The 15,593-nt window shown below is 44.4% G+C and overlaps 1 protein-coding gene across 3 annotated transcripts in view; it reads right to left on the bottom strand.

Annotated features, from left to right (window-relative positions):
* Positions 1 to 15,593, bottom strand: part of LOC137545532 (fatty acid-binding protein 1, liver-like) — a 226,034-nt gene that overhangs the window by 83,490 nt on the left and 126,951 nt on the right. The window contains exon 1 of one of the 3 annotated variants that reach the window (XM_068266887.1): positions 2,229 to 2,283. The exons of the other annotated variants lie outside the window; for them this stretch is intronic. The gene's annotated coding sequence lies outside the window, so the exon portion shown is untranslated. Of the gene's footprint in view, positions 1 to 2,228; positions 2,284 to 15,593 lie in introns of those variants that run through there. 3 annotated transcript variants of the gene reach the window in all.

Below are 15,593 nucleotides of genomic sequence, written 5' to 3'. Positions count from 1 at the left end.
AAAGTTAACTCTTCTGTCTTTAAGTTAACTCTTCAATCCTTAAAATAACTCCAGAATTCTATGGAGGCTGTTAATTAGCTGCGTGTGAAAATAACTACAGAGGAGATAACTTAACTACAGAGGAGGTAAGTTAAGGAATGAAGACATAAGATAACTATCTCACTGTGTGGAGGTAAGTTTTCTCTTGCCTTACTATCTCCAGTATGATCTTAGTGAATTGAGGCCACTGTTAGGTGACAAAATCGTAAAAGAGTCATCATTTGAGAAATGCTAGCACCAGTTCATCTTGCACCGACGAGCATACCTCCTTCAAATTCAGTTCTTCTGTCTTACCCATTTTGACATTAAAGGGAACCTAAACTGAGAAGGATATGGATTTTTCCTAGGGATGGGACGAATCCACAATTTCTTCGAATCCGAATCCGGATCCGAATCTAAAAAGGTTCTCGAATATCTCGAACCTTTCGAATCTCGAATCTAACGAATCCTGCACATAAGAATTGTGCGATCCATGGTATAGTTGCCCGCAGTATAGGTACCCAGGCATAGATGCCCGCACTATAGGTAGCTAAGTAAAGTGGCTTCAGTATAGCTAGCAAGGTATAGGGGCCTTCAGTATAGGTTGCAGGGTATAGTGTCCTTCATTATAGGCAGCAGGGTATAGGGTCCTTCAGTATAGGTAGCAGAGTATAGGGGCCTTCATTATAGGTAGGAGGGTATAGAGGCCTTCAGTATAGGCAGCAGGGTATAGGGACCTTCAGTATAGGTAGCAGGGTATAGGGGGCCTTCATTATAGGTAGCAGGGTATAGTGGCCTTCAGTATAGGCAGCAGGGTATAGGGGCCTTCAGTATAGGCAGCAGAGGGCCTTCAGTATAGGTAGCAGGCTATGAGGGGCTTCAGTATAGGTAGCAGGGTATAGGGGCCTTTAGTATAGGTAGCAGGGTATAGGGGCCTTCAGTATAGGTTGCAGGGTATAGTGGCCTTCATTATAGGCAGCAGGGTATAGGGGCCTTCAGTATAGGCAGCAGGGGGCCTTCAGTATAGGTAGCAGGCTATGAGGGGCTTCAGTATAGGTAGCAGGGTATAGGGGCCTTTAGTATAGGTAGCAGGGTATAGGGGCCTTCAGTATAGGTTGCAGGGTATAGTGGCCTTCATTATAGGCAGCAGGGTATAGGGGCCTTCAGTATAGGCAGCAGGGTATAGGGGCCTTCAGTATAGGCAGCAGAGTATAGGGGGCCTTCAGTATAGGTAGCAGGCTATGAGGGGCTTCAGTATAGGTTGCAGGGTATAGGGGCCTTTAGTATAGGTTGCAGGGTATAGTGGCCTTCATTATAGGCAGCAGGGTATAGGGGCCTTCAGTATGGGGGGCTTCAGTATAGGTAGCAGGCTATGAGGGGCTTCAGTATAGGTTGCAGGGTATAGGGGCCTTTAGTATAGGTAGCAGGGTATAGGGGCCTTCAGTATTGGTTGCAGGGTATAGTGGCCTTCATTATAGGCAGCAGGGTATAGGGGCCTTCAGTATGGGGGGCTTCAGTATAGGTAGCAGGCTATGGGGGCGTCAGTATAGGTAGCAGGCTATGGGGGGGCTTCAGTATAGTTAGCAGGCTATGCGGGTGCTTCAGTATAGGTAGCAGGCTATGGGGGGCTTCAATATAGGTAGCAGGCTATGGGGGGATTTGGTATAGGTAGCAGGCTATGGGGGGGATTTGGTATAGGTAGCAGGCTATGGGGGGCTTCTGTATAAGTAGCAGGCTATGGGGGGCTTCGGTATAAGTAGCAGGCTATGGGGGGCTTCTGTATAAGTAGCAGGCTATGGGGGGCTTCTGTATAAGTAGCAGGCTATGGGGGGCTTCTGTATAAGTAGCAGGCTATGGGGGGCTTCTGTATAAGTAGCAGGCTATGGGGGGCTTCTGTATAAGTAGCAGGCTATGGGGGGCTTCGGTATAAGTAGCAGGCTATGGGGGGCTTATGTATAAGTAGCAGGCTATGGGGGGCTTCTGTATAAGTAGCAGGCTATGGGGGGCTTCTGAATAAGTAGCAGGCTAGGGGGGGATTTGGTATAGGTAGCTGGCTATGGGGGGATTTGGTATAAGTAGCAGGCTATGGGGGGCTTCAGTATAAGTAGCAGGCTATGAGGGGCTGCAATGTAGGTAGCATTTCCTCCTCCCTCCCCCCGCAGCCTCCTCCGCTCGCCCCCCTGCATAAATAAGGAGAAGCAGCCTCTCACCTCCAGCATCAGCGTGGAGCCCGGAGCGGCAGACTTCTCCCTTCACTTCCTGGTTCCCCCTAGTGGCCACCTGACCGGCTCTTACTGATGACGCGTAGTAAGAGCCGGTCACTAGGGGGAATAAGGAAGCCTGGAGGAGGTCTGCCGCTCCGGGCTCCACACTGGAGGTGAGAGACTGCTGCTTCTTATTTATGCGGCGGGCGAGTGGAGAAGGCTGTGGGGAGCGGGAGGAGGACACTTGCGAGCGGGTTAAGCGGCGGATGCGCGGCGATGCAGCGTCGGGATTCGGCGGATTCGGCGAGCGGAAAATGGCGTCGGGATTCGAGTCCACGAATCTCGAATATTACCTAATATTCGAGGGATTCGTGGATTCGCCGGATTCGTCGTCCCATCCCTAATTTTTCCTTTTAAAATAATACCAGTTGCCTGACTCTCCTGCTGATCCTGTGTCTCTAATACTTTCAGCCACAGCCCCGGAACAAGCATGCAGATCAGGTGCTCTGACTGAAGTCAGACTGGATTAGCTGCATGCTTGTTTCAGGTCTGTGATTCAGCCACTCCTGCAGCCAAAGAGATCAGCAGGACTGCCAGGCAACTGGCATTGTTTAAAAGGAAACATCCATATCCCTCTCAGTTTAGGTTCCCTTTAAAGGAGTTATCAGGGAAACTAGCCCAAATAGGGTTTACTCACCTGGGGCTTTTTCCAGCGCCTTGCAGCCAATTGTCCCACGCCGACCGCTCTGCTCCCCGCCGCTGACCCGGTCTCGCCACTCGTTATTCGGCCTTACGGCGGCTGCGTATAGTGCCGCTGTCAATCACGGCCACGCGGACCACGGTGAACTGAGCAGGTGCAGTAGTTCTGCACCTGCGCAGTTTGCCGCTGCCCACGTGGCCGTGATTGACAGCGGCGCGAGTTTGCCCGATAACTCCTTTAACTTCCGTGATAACTATGTCGAAGCTGAGCATTCCTTACATAACAAACTCTGCGTTGTTACGTCACTCTGCGTCACTGTTGGACTGGTTTAATTTCAAATAAGGGGTGTCTCTAATTTTTTTGGGCCATTCTGTGGATAGACACCAATAGATGCAACCAAAAGGAATTACTCCAGGCTATAATTGCCATTATGAAATCTTATGCAACATTTAAAGATAATCTTTAGCAGTAATATTGTTTATTAGGCAATCAGGCCTTAGTGGCTGTGGTGCAATCTGGCCAAAATAATCTGTCTGGTAGATGGATATCTAATATCCAGTGATACTTTGGCTTGCTCTAAAATATATATTTACAGATTTACGTGTATATAACCAGCTTAATGTGCATCATCTTATCAGCGTATGTTAATGTTTAATCAGCTTCCATTTATAGCATTCAGTTATATACCAGGAAACATGTGCTCGTTCCTTAAATGGTGAAGTCACAGCACTGGAGACCGTGATTGCAAAACAGGGCACTATGACAACACCTGAACACATGGCACTATGACAACACCTGAACCATATCACCTGAACATGCCACCAGGTACAATGAGCTTGATTCATTAAGCTGTGTTGCTAAAGCAGTGCAGCTTAAAGTGAACCTCCGGACTAAAAATCTACTCAGCAGAACTGAAAAGGCTTGGTGTTTCACAGCATCAGAACTTTATTTTTTTTATGGAAGTCTCATTTTTAGCTGCATTTTTATCTAAGCTCCGTCCCATCAAAGAAAACTGCCCGGGCTTTTTTTCCCCTGATGCTGTGCAAAGCATGATGGGATTTCCTATGTTGTTGTTCACATTGCCTAGCAACTGGGAGGGGTGATCAGGACACAGGACAGTTGGAACTGTGTCTCATGCTCCCTGTCACCTTCTTTCAACCAAAAAGATGGCTGCCCTTATGAAATCACAAACCTTTGCCTGTTCTCGTAAAACAGGGTGGGTAAGAGATTATATTACCTATCTATTTTAATTAACATAACTAATGTAACTTAATGACAGTATGTTTGTAGGCTGAAGTTCCTCTTTAATGTGAAGGAGCGCCCGCTATGCACGCCTTACATAGCAGCATTCGCTGCTATGTAGGAAGTGTGGCTTCCTACATAGAGTTATGGCATTGCTATGTAAGCAACACGCGTAACTAAGGAAGGCACACGCCTTACATAGCAGCAAGCGCTGCTATGTAAGGCGTACATAGCGAGTGCTCCTTCAGATTAAACTGCACTGCTTTAGCAACACAGCTTAATGAATCAAGCCCATCGTGACTGGTGGCATGTTCAGGTGATATGGTTCAGGTGTTGTCATAGCACTATGTGAAAAACAAATTGGTAAATGCCTACAGCTAGTACCTCAGGAGGACATCGTAAATCAGGACATTGTGACCCATAAGCTCCGAAGCAGGCAGTTTGGGTGCCAGCTAGTGCCGTAAGTCTGGGCCCAGACATAGATGCCTATTAAAATATCAGCATTGAGGGGTAATTTGGGCGTCTACAGTGCCCGATACACTATCTATTGGGCACCGCAGGTACTTAAATTATGCCTCAATGCCGATATTTCAATAGGTGCCCATCGTGGTGCCCGAGAAATTAAGTTTTCTTCTTTTAGCAGGGTTGGTGGCTTCTGGCTAGGCGTGGGGGGGGGGGGGGGGGAGTTTAGGGTTAGGCAACAGGTAAGATGTGCGTGCGGGGGGAGGGGTCTAGGGTTAGGAATGGGGGGGTGGTTAGGTTTAGCCATTAGTAAAATATCGGTATTTAATACCGATATTTTACACTTTAATAGTGAAATATCGGTACTAAATACCGATATTTTACTATCTGAATTAATGCCCGTGTAACCCGTATAAAACCGCTTGCCCCAGGCTCTGGCTGATTTATTCGCAACTGAACAGTGGTCACGGTAATGGTTATCAGCCAAAACACTTAAATGTCAAAACACTCCTCCCTTGCACATCAAAGGTCAAAAATACACAATATCTAGTCTTTACAGCTGGTGCACCTGTAAAACCTGCGGAAGGAAATGGTTAGTTACACAGAAATTATAGAGAGCTACAATAGGTCTTCTTATACGGCAATCAAACACTTTACAGCATATACAGATCACACAGTACCCATGTTGGGCGTGGGCTGGGAAAGGTTTGGTCTACTGAGCAATTCAGTCCAGTACCTAATCAGTTATCAGTTCCTTGCAACCAAGTCCAAGCTATATTGCTCAGCAAAACCTTGGGAGAAACTCGTGACAGTTCGCAATATGGTACTGAATGTTTGTTGGTTGGTCCAATCAGGACATTCACCTCGCTCCAAGATCTTTTAGACTCTTTAGGTTGTATTTGTAGCACTCAATACACTTTACTCTTAATACCTCCCCTCTGGATTGGGCTCCCCAAAACAACAAACAAAATAAAATATAAATCAAATAATCAAAAAGAGTTAAGGCAAATCCTTAAGCAAGCTAATTTTTCTCTTGGATTGATCATAATGGTACATGTTAAGCTGGCTTCAGCATGTAGTGTTGGTGGTGGTATAGTGGTTAAGTCAGTTACCTACCACACACTGCGACCTGGGTTCAATTCCCAGCCTAACCTGGGTTCAATTCCCAGCCAATGTGAGCTGGCTTTTGACATGCTACAAATCCTTAAGCAAGCTAATTTTTCTCTTGGATTGATCATAATGGAACGTGCTAGGCTGGCTTCAGCATGTAGTGTTGGTGGTATAGTGGTTAAGTCAGTTACTTACCACACACTGACACCTGGGTTCAATTCCCAGCCAATGTGAGTTGGCTTTTGACATGCTACAAATCCTTAAGCAAGCTAATTTTTCTCTTGGATTGATCATAATGGTACATGCTAGGCTGTCTTCAGCATGTAGTGTTGGTGGTATAGTGGTTAAGTCAGTTACCTACCACACACTGAGACATGGGTTCAATTCCCAGTTTAGCCTTTGTTCAATTCCCAGCCAATGTGCGTTGGCTTTTGACATGTTACAAATCCTTAAGCAAGCTAATTTTTCTCTTGGATTGATCCTAATGGTACATGCTAGGCTGGCTTCAGCATGTAGTGTTGGTGGTAAAGTGGTTAAGTCAGTTACCTACCACACACAGAGACATGGGTTCAATTCCCAGCCAATGTGAGTTGGCTTTTGACATGCTACAAATCCTTAAGCAAGCTAATTTTTCTCTTGGATTGATCATAATGATACATGCTAGGCTGGCTTCAGCATGTAGTGTTGGTGGTATAGTGGTTAAGTCAGTTACCTACCACACACTGAGACCTGGGTTCAATTCCCAGCCACAGTATGTAAGCTGGCTTTTGAAATACTACAATTCCCTGGAAGATGAGACCCTCCAAATCCTTAAGCAAGCTAATTTTTCTCGAGGGAGGAAGGAGGAAGAAAGGATTAAGTTAATAGGGACTATGGGCCACCATATAGGATAAATAAGGTTACTTTAGTGATTTTTTCAATTTTTCCGACGGAATCCGGAATTTCGCGGAATTACGTACAAATCCGGCGGAATTTTCATAGCAACGGAATTTAACACTGACGCAATCCGTGATTTCCGGCGGAACGGAATTTGCTCTTTCCGATCATCCCTAAGGGCCCGTTTCCACTATCGCGAATCCGCATGCGTTGCCCGCATGCGGATTCGCACAGTCAGTACAAGTGGATGGGACTGTTTCCACTTGTGTGTTTCCCCGCACGTTTTTCTGTGCAGAAAAAATCTGCAGGGTAGGGCCCTCAGAATTCGCCTGCGTGTGGAATGCAGGCGAATCGCACGCAATGTATTTAATAGGGAAATCGCATGCGTTTTCCCCATGCGTTTTTTGCCGCGATTTCGCATGCGATTTCGCATAGGTATTAATGTTAATTTACACAGGCAGTGACATGGTTAAATTCGCATACAGCCTTACCTATGCGAAATCGCATGCGAAATCGCGGCAAAAAACGCATGCGGAATCGCACCCGCATGCGATTTGCCTGCGGTGATTCGCCGGCGATTCCGCAACGCTATAGTGGAAACGGGCCCTTAAGCTTAGCAGCGTACTTTAGGTATTAGAGAATGTCTCTCAGTGACAGTAGGGCCTGGACTTTTTATAAGCAATAACAATTTGTCTTACTTAGATCAGCAGCTTTCTTCTGCATAAATGACTGTATTCTTAGCACAAAGTCTCTGTGACTGTACAGCACTCTTACATAGGCAGTCTTTAGCAATACCACTCAGGGATACAATCTGGGCCTTTCCAGGTTCTAGTTTGCTGTCTTCAGCAAGTTGACGCTGGACACTGGCTACTAACTGTACACACTTTATGGCTTAGATGTGGCTCTCAGGCCTATACTAGTCTGACTGCGAATGTCTTTAGGTCAAGGTTAATCCGGGTCTGCCGCCTCCAGCCTCCGGGTAGTGTCTAGCCGACCGGCGATGTCCTTACTATATGGCTGTCGGGTCCCCCTAGCTTCCGGGCGACTGCTACGTCCTTTCTCTGCGCTGGTCTGGGCTCCCACCCTGCTCCGCACCACTTGCTCCTGCTCAAGTCCTCTCTCCTCCACGTTCTCTCTCACTCTCCAACTGAATCCAACTACATCCTTCTAGACTCTGCCCTCTGCGCCTGCACTGTAGCTTGCTGATGGCTCGGGAAAGTCCCAGCAAATTCCCCTAATCTTCATACTGTGGTCGCTTGGCAACAGTCTTCGCTTACTGGCCCTTCTCATGCGCCGTTTTGGTTCTAGCAGCATAATACTTAGTCTTAAAGGCGCCACACATATGGGAATGCTTAAGTAATCTGTAACCGTCTTTTGGGGGGTTTACAGCCGCCCAAATTTCCAATTCATATTTTTTCTATAAACACCGCCAGTCTTCTCCTCCCCCCTCCCCCCCCCCCCCCCCCCCATGCGGATAAACTATATAATAAGAGGAGCAAGAGATAAACACTCTAATAGCTATTCTATCTTTACCACAGTGTCCGCAAATTACATAAATTGCATGCACCTGAGCATTGGCCTGGGATTGGATGTTTGCCATAGCCAATCACAGGGCAATGCTCATGGGCATGTGTCTGTCCTTTGTGGACACTGCAGGAGTGAGAGTGTATCTAACACACTTGTTGCCGTGGTTGTACTGCTGCTATTATTATGTTCTGTATTAATGGCCTTCTGAAAGACTGCACCCCTTTGGCAGTTGTACTTTAAAGAGAAACCGTAACCAAGAATTGAACTTCATCCCAGTCAGTAGCTGATACCCCCTTTCCCATGAGAAATCTATTTATTTTCTCAAATGGATCATCAGGGGGCTCTGTATGGCTGATATTGTGGTGAAACCCCTCCCACAGTGTGATGTCAGGACCATGGTGCTGACACCACACTGTGGAAGCCTGGTTGCACTGTGGGAAATAACAGCTATTTCCACCTGCCCCCCCCCCCCCCCAAAAAAAAAGCAGCAGCTTCTTCCACTGACAACACCTGCCAGCAGTAAAAATGTCACCATGTGATAAATGTCTGAATGTAAGTCAGGGAGAGGAAATATTTTACAATGGGCAAACACTGACTAAATCATTTATACATAATTATTGTAAAAAAAAATAAGCACTTTTTAAAATTACATTATTTTCACTGGAGTTCCTCTTTAACCCTGACCTACAAAGCTCTACACAATCGCTCTCCCCTGTACATCTCCTCACTAGTTTCCAGATACCAACGCAATTGCAATCTCAGGTCTGCACATGACCGTCTTTTATCCTCCTCTAGAATTACCTCTTCGCCTTCACGTATACTAGATTTCTCATGTGCTTCACCCCTCCTCTGGAATGCCCTTCCACAACACATCCATCACTCTCAAACCTTTGATATCTTTAAATGCTCTCTTTTTCCAAGCATACACTCTACCTTAGGCCATTCCCCCCTTTGTCCTAAGGCCAAGTTGCACTCCTACTAGATATCCTAAAAATAAGATTCCTCTAGGTGTGATTATTGTATACTACCCCACCTCTTGTTCCCTCCCATTCCTTTAGATTAGGGGTAGGGAACCAATGGCTCGGGAGCTAGATGTGGCTCTTTTGATGGCTACATCTGGCTCACATACAAATCTGTAGGGGTTGATTCACTAAGCTACACCGCTCAAGCAGCGCAGCTTAGTGTGGCAGCGCAAATAACATTTTCAAAGTAAGCACGCTACTGTCAAGTGACAGGCAGCCTATTGGGCCAATCAAAGTGCGGGGATCTCGTCCTACAAAGTGAATCAACCCCCAAGTCAGTTAGCTAATTGTACAAGCTGTTAGTCGGTATTTCTCCTGTCTGGCTCGCGGGGAAATTGCTGGTGTTGCTGAAACCCAAGAGAAGCTGAAGACGTGTCTGACATTTCCGCTGCCCGGAAGATCAACTGTGTACACATCACCATGGCAACAGGGACATGAGCCCTACTGTGCCAGTTTGAAACATATTGTATGGCTCTCATGGAATTACATTTTAAAATATGTGGTGTTTATGTCTCTCTCAGACAAAAAGGTTTGTGACCCCTGCTTTAGATTGTAAGCTGGCAAGGGCAGAGCTCTCCTGTTACTTTTCTTACTATATTTACCAATTCTGTTTTTTGTATATTGGTGTATACCAATACCATTGTCTGTATTATTATATACCTCATGTTTGTTTCTTACTTTGTACAGTGCCACTGAGTATGTTGGTGCTTTATAAACCAATTATAATAATAAGTGATAATAATGATCTTTTTCCCAGGCAGCTTCAGGCTAACTTTACCTCTTTTTGTGAAAGACATTTTTGTGATCAGAATCTTCAATTGGCTTTAATAAAAAGGATCAACTGTGCAAATATTTTCATCTCAAGGCTTTTTTTTTTTACCTCTATTGTGTAGGAAGATTTAGATTACTGAAGGTCTGGTCTGAAATGTGTGTAGTCATTATTACTAACTATCTGATGGCCCGGCGTAGCCCGTTATGTATTTGGCTGGTGTTGGCTCCGCCTACTTTTTCTAACCCTACCTCACCATTACTCAATTAGTCAATGACCTAGTTTGTGAGCTTTGCAGTCTTTGGCATCATTAATTTGCATTGAAATGAAACAAATCTGATTGTCTGTTTGTGGCTCCATCCTCTTTTCTGAATTTGAACCCCAGCCTCCCAATGACCAACTGGCGTACGTTAAAAAGGGGCGCTGGGAAAAAAGGGCGCCGGGTTTTTAACGATAAGCATGGATAACGTTTAAAAATGTATTGTACGGGATTTCGTTTAAAATTAATGTTTTTTAAAGTTATAAATCATTAAATATTGTGCATTAAATCGGCAATTGTAAAAACGTTAATCTTTCGTTAAAATACTGAAACGTATAATAACGTTAAAAAAAAAAAATTACTAAGTAACCCTCCCTGTACCTACCCCTAACCCCTAGACCCTCCTGTTGATGCCTAAACCTAAGACCCCCCCTGTTGGTGCCTAAGTAACCCTCCCTGTACCTACCCCTAACCCCTAGACCCCCCTGTTAGTGCCTAAACCTAAGACCCCCCTGTTGGTGCCTAAACCTAAGACCCCCCTGTTGGTGCCTAAACCTAAGACCCCCCTGTTGGTGCCTAAACCTAAGACCCCCCTGTTGGTGCCTAAACCTAAGACCCCCCTGTTGGTGCCTAAACCTAAGACCCCCCTGTTGGTGCCTAAACCTAAGACCCCCCTTTTGGTGCCTAAACCTAAGACCCCCTGTTGGTGCCTAAACCTAAGACCCCCCCTGTTGGTGCCTAAACCTAAGACCCCCCTGTTGGTGCCTAAACCTAAGACCCCCCTGTTGTTTTTTTCGTTTAAAAATAATGTAAAAAAAAAAAAAAAAAAAAAGTACTGTTTTTCGTATAAAAATAATGTAAAAAAAAAAATATTGTACTGTTTTTCGTTTAAAAATAATATTTAAAAATGTATAAATAATTAAATAATGTGTAATCATGAGAAGCAGTAATAAAACATTAAGTCTCCGGGCGCCGCTTTTAAAACGTTATTTTTCACCGGCGCCCTTTTTTCCTATCGGGCGCCCATTAAACGATATTTATTATAGGAGTGAATGGCGGCGCCCGATTTGTCCACTAGCCTCAGGCGCCCGAATTTACTGTTTCCGACCAACTGTACCAGGTTTGAGGCTTGTGCCATTAACAGTGCAAGAATGGCAGCAATTAAATACTCCCTTTGAAAATCAATAGGTGAATTTTGATTGGCTTTTATAGGCTTCACACACTTTTCTGAATACTAATCCCAGTCACCAGTGGCCAACTGTGCAAAGTTTGAGAACCCTGCCATTAACAGTGTAAGAATGGCTGCAGTTTACATTTTCACAGTGACATTTGTATTTGTCTCAGGCAACTTTTTGATTATGGAGATAAAAAGTATCCTATATGTTATTTCAGGTAATGTACTTTGCTTGTGCCAAATTTCATTCAAATCCGTTCAGCCATTGTTGCGTGATCGAGTAACAAACATCCAAACTTTCGCATTTATATTAGTGAGATTAAAAATATGTTCAATGCTGACATCTAGTGGTGAAATAATAGATTGCAGAATATCTTCTGCTGTATTCTAGGACAAATTCGCAACACGTCAACATGCAACATATTAATGCCTACCTGTCACTGGAATCTACCTATCACTGCCAGCCTATCACTAAAACCAATGACTTTTACTAGAAACTTTCTATCGCTATCTGCCTGTGATTGGTATGATTTGCCTGTGGTTGATGTTATCTGCATGTCATTTATATCTGTCTGCCATTGGTATTATCTGCTCACTTTGGTAAATTACGTATTTTTTTTCTATTTAAAAATCTACAGATGTAAGTCTGTATTTGTAGAAACATGTGGGAAACTGTTGCAAAAGAGCAGTGATGTTTGCTTGTGGCATAGTAGTCATATATGAGCCATAATGTTAAGTAATAGCCACCTTAAAGAGTAACTGTCAGGCTGCAGAAGCTAATTTAAACCTCTATTCTCCTGTGTTAAACAGTTTAGAAGGAAGCCCAAAAGCCATTAGTGAAGATAAAAATCTCAGTTACCTTTGATGTGTGCTTATCTTAAAGGCTGTTATAGACCCATAAGGACGCAAGCCGCATACTAAACTGCAAAGCATTCTGGGGCCCTCCCCTCGGCTGCTAATGAGACGTTACAGAAGCTTGTAATCAGTCCAGCGTGTAGCACTGATAAATCTCGGGGCAGAGTACTCTGCAGGAGTCAGCTATTGTTCCTAGCCACATGGCTCATTAATATTCACTGCACACTGTGTTGTTCAAGTAGGAGCTTATCTGTGATCAGGAAGCAGCCAGGACATGACGACACATTTGACAGAAAAACATGGAGCCTAACGTGGACAGTGAAATGCATATGTAATGTAAGTACAGCCAATCTTTAGCTACTGATATATGTGTTTATTTTCTCTGAGACCTTATACCTAACAGCTCCTCTTTAAAACCCACACTATGTAACATGATAGGTAGAGCCGGATTTACCATAAGGCACTGTAGGCATGTGCCTACAGGCTCCTGATGATGGAAAGGCGTTTCACTCCCCTCCCCCTTTGTCTCCCTCCCCCCTTCCCTATGCAGAGTCCCGAGCAGAGCGTAAATGAGAGATTACTCACCCAGCTCCCTCTCCCTTCAGTGAGGGCACCACTAGATATCTAATACTGAGGAGACCCCTGGCTACCTAATGCTAAGGGACACCTGTAGCTGCCTATGGCAGGCAAAGGAAGTAAGGGAGAATTGACAACTCTGACAGCCAGTACACTTGCAGTGCGGTTTGGAAGGGTTTGTAGGTTCATGGAGGACGAGGTCTAGGATGCCAGGACATCTGTGCCTATAGGCTCCTGTGATGTAAATCCTGGCCTGATGATAGGTACACTTACTTTTATATTATGGGTATTTCTTGACTCTGACCACAATCTGTTATGATGATGACCACATTTTGCCATGTCATACTTCCCATGTTTGTTCAGTACAGGGGCCTACTGTTAACCGTGTCCACCACTGGAAACCACTATACAGTAAAACCTTGGATTGCAAGTAAATTGGTTTAAAGGAATCAACAGGCAAAGTTATAGTAAATCTGATTTACTTACCTGGGGCTTTCTCCAGCCCCTGGCAGCTGTCTGTCCCACGCTGACAGTTCTGTTCGCAGCGGCTGGCCCGGAGTCCCCGCACAGTGCAGAGGACGACCTTGAGGTCATCCACAGTAAGGACGACCTCGAAGTCGTCCTCTGCACCATGCGGGGAGACCCTGGGCCGACGGCTGCGAATGGAGCTGTCAGCGTGAGACAGACAGCTGCCAGGGGCTGGAGAAAGCCCCAGGTAAGTAAATCGGAATTACTATAACTTTGCCTGATGATTCCTTTAAGAGAAATTTGCAAGACAAGCAAAGATGTTTATGATATTTTGAGTTAATAAGCAAGCAACATCTTGATATACAGGCAACGTATATATACGCGCATTACGTCATCTAAACTGAACTGTTGCTTCTTCTCCCTTTGATTCTGCAGGATAGTTCTTAAAGTTAGAGAAAACTCTGCCATAACATTCAATAAAAATGTGTTTTTCTACTTTTTAGTACCCATACAGTTATCATATTTGCTTTTATGCACAAGTAATATTGTCTGTTTACACATTTCAAATTCCCAAAGTACAGTTTATTTGCTCTGAAAGCTGCCAATGCATTTAATTGTATAGCTGCTGTATTTATATATTCAAATCTATCTACTGTCTATCACTTCTCAGCTCTTTCTGCTTCTCAGCTCAGTACAGCTCAGTTTTGACTTGCTAATGTTTACTAAATGTATCTGACAAATGTAAACAAAAGATAAAGTTATCTTGATGGGGTCCTATGCTGCCAGAAACTGCCCACTGAAGCAAGGAGATTTACACTGAAAAGCAAAGTGCTGTGTATAACTGTTTGAATGCTGTTCTGCTAAAAATTATTTTTGAGGTAATAGATTTTATGCTGTAAATATAAATAATCTTTTGGAACAAAAAGGAAATGCTAAGCTTCATACCACTTTAACCACTTCACATCCAGACCTTGTTTCCACCTTATGGACCAGAGCAGTTTTAACATCTCAGCTATGTACCTATTTAATCATCAATAATGTTATCCCTACTTGTGACACCTAAATGACATATATATCATTTTTTTCAAGACTAACTAGGCTTTCGTTGAATGGCATTTTTTCCCTCAAACTATTTTGTTTTCTATGCATTTTGATAGGAAAAAGAGGAAAACAATGGAAAAAAACACATTATTTCTCAGTTTTACCAATTCCAGTTTAAAAATAAAAAGTGCTATTATAGATAAAGAACACACATTTTGTTTGGCTATTTCTACCGTTTATCACAAAACTTAAAGGGGTCTGAGGATAAAAACCGCCACTTACCTAGGGCTTCTATCAGCCCCTGTAGCACTAATGTCCCACGCCGTCCTCCTCCGATCCGCTGTTCCCCGCTGCTGGCCCCGGTCTAGTGCGGCACGCCATCCAACTGCGGCTGCCGCATGCCTGCTCGCTCCCGCCCGCGTCATCGGAAGCTTACTGCGCAGGCGCAGTACAAGAAAACGTTGTACTGCATCTGCGCAGTAAGCTTCTGAGGACGCGGGCGGGAGCGCGCATTATTCGGCTATGTCACACGAATAATGCCCGGTGCCGGTGGCGGGGAACGGTGGATTGGAGGAGGACGGTGTGGGACATTACTGCTACATGGGGCAGATAGAAGCCCCAGTTAAGTGGCGTTTTTTATCCTCAGGTTCCCCCCACAGAACCCCTTTAAATTACGCTCCTGTCACAATTAATGGTGAAGATATTTGAATCTGAAATAATGCTACAGTGTGTATTTTTCACTATAAACTGAGGAAATAAAATAATTTTTTTATGGTAAAAATCAATCTTATTGGCTAAGGGAACATATATTCGCTTTCACCAATTAATGCTGCTGTAGATATTGCCGGAGGTGTGCACAGGAGCAATGCCCAATCCTGCACAGCACTGCTTCTACTGCTGCAGTGTTTCTCAACATTTTATTGGTTTGTACCCCTTTTAAGACGCTGTAATCACCAAGTACCCCCTAGCATAGTAAACATTATCACAAGTACCCCTTGACAAATATATATTTAATCATAGCACATGATAATTGGTTCTAAACAATTTCCAAGCATTTACTATTGCTTTTAATTATCTAAAACACTAATTTTGTGTTGTTTAAATAAGATTTATAATTTTCTAAAACTCTAAATTTATTATTCTTGGTTAAGTATATCAAGCCCAAGTACCCCCTGGAACCATAAGAAGTACCCCCTGGGGTACATGTACCACACGTTGAGAACCTAGGTGCTACACGACTTATATCTACGTCCTCGTGGCTTAGATGAAGTCACAGAGGACGAAGATATA

The sequence above is a fragment of the Hyperolius riggenbachi genome, chromosome 1 (genome assembly GCF_040937935.1).
Source record: "Hyperolius riggenbachi isolate aHypRig1 chromosome 1, aHypRig1.pri, whole genome shotgun sequence".
In the NCBI taxonomy this organism is placed as follows: Eukaryota; Metazoa; Chordata; class Amphibia; order Anura; family Hyperoliidae; genus Hyperolius; species Hyperolius riggenbachi.
This window is presented reverse-complemented; position numbering and strand designations above follow the sequence as displayed.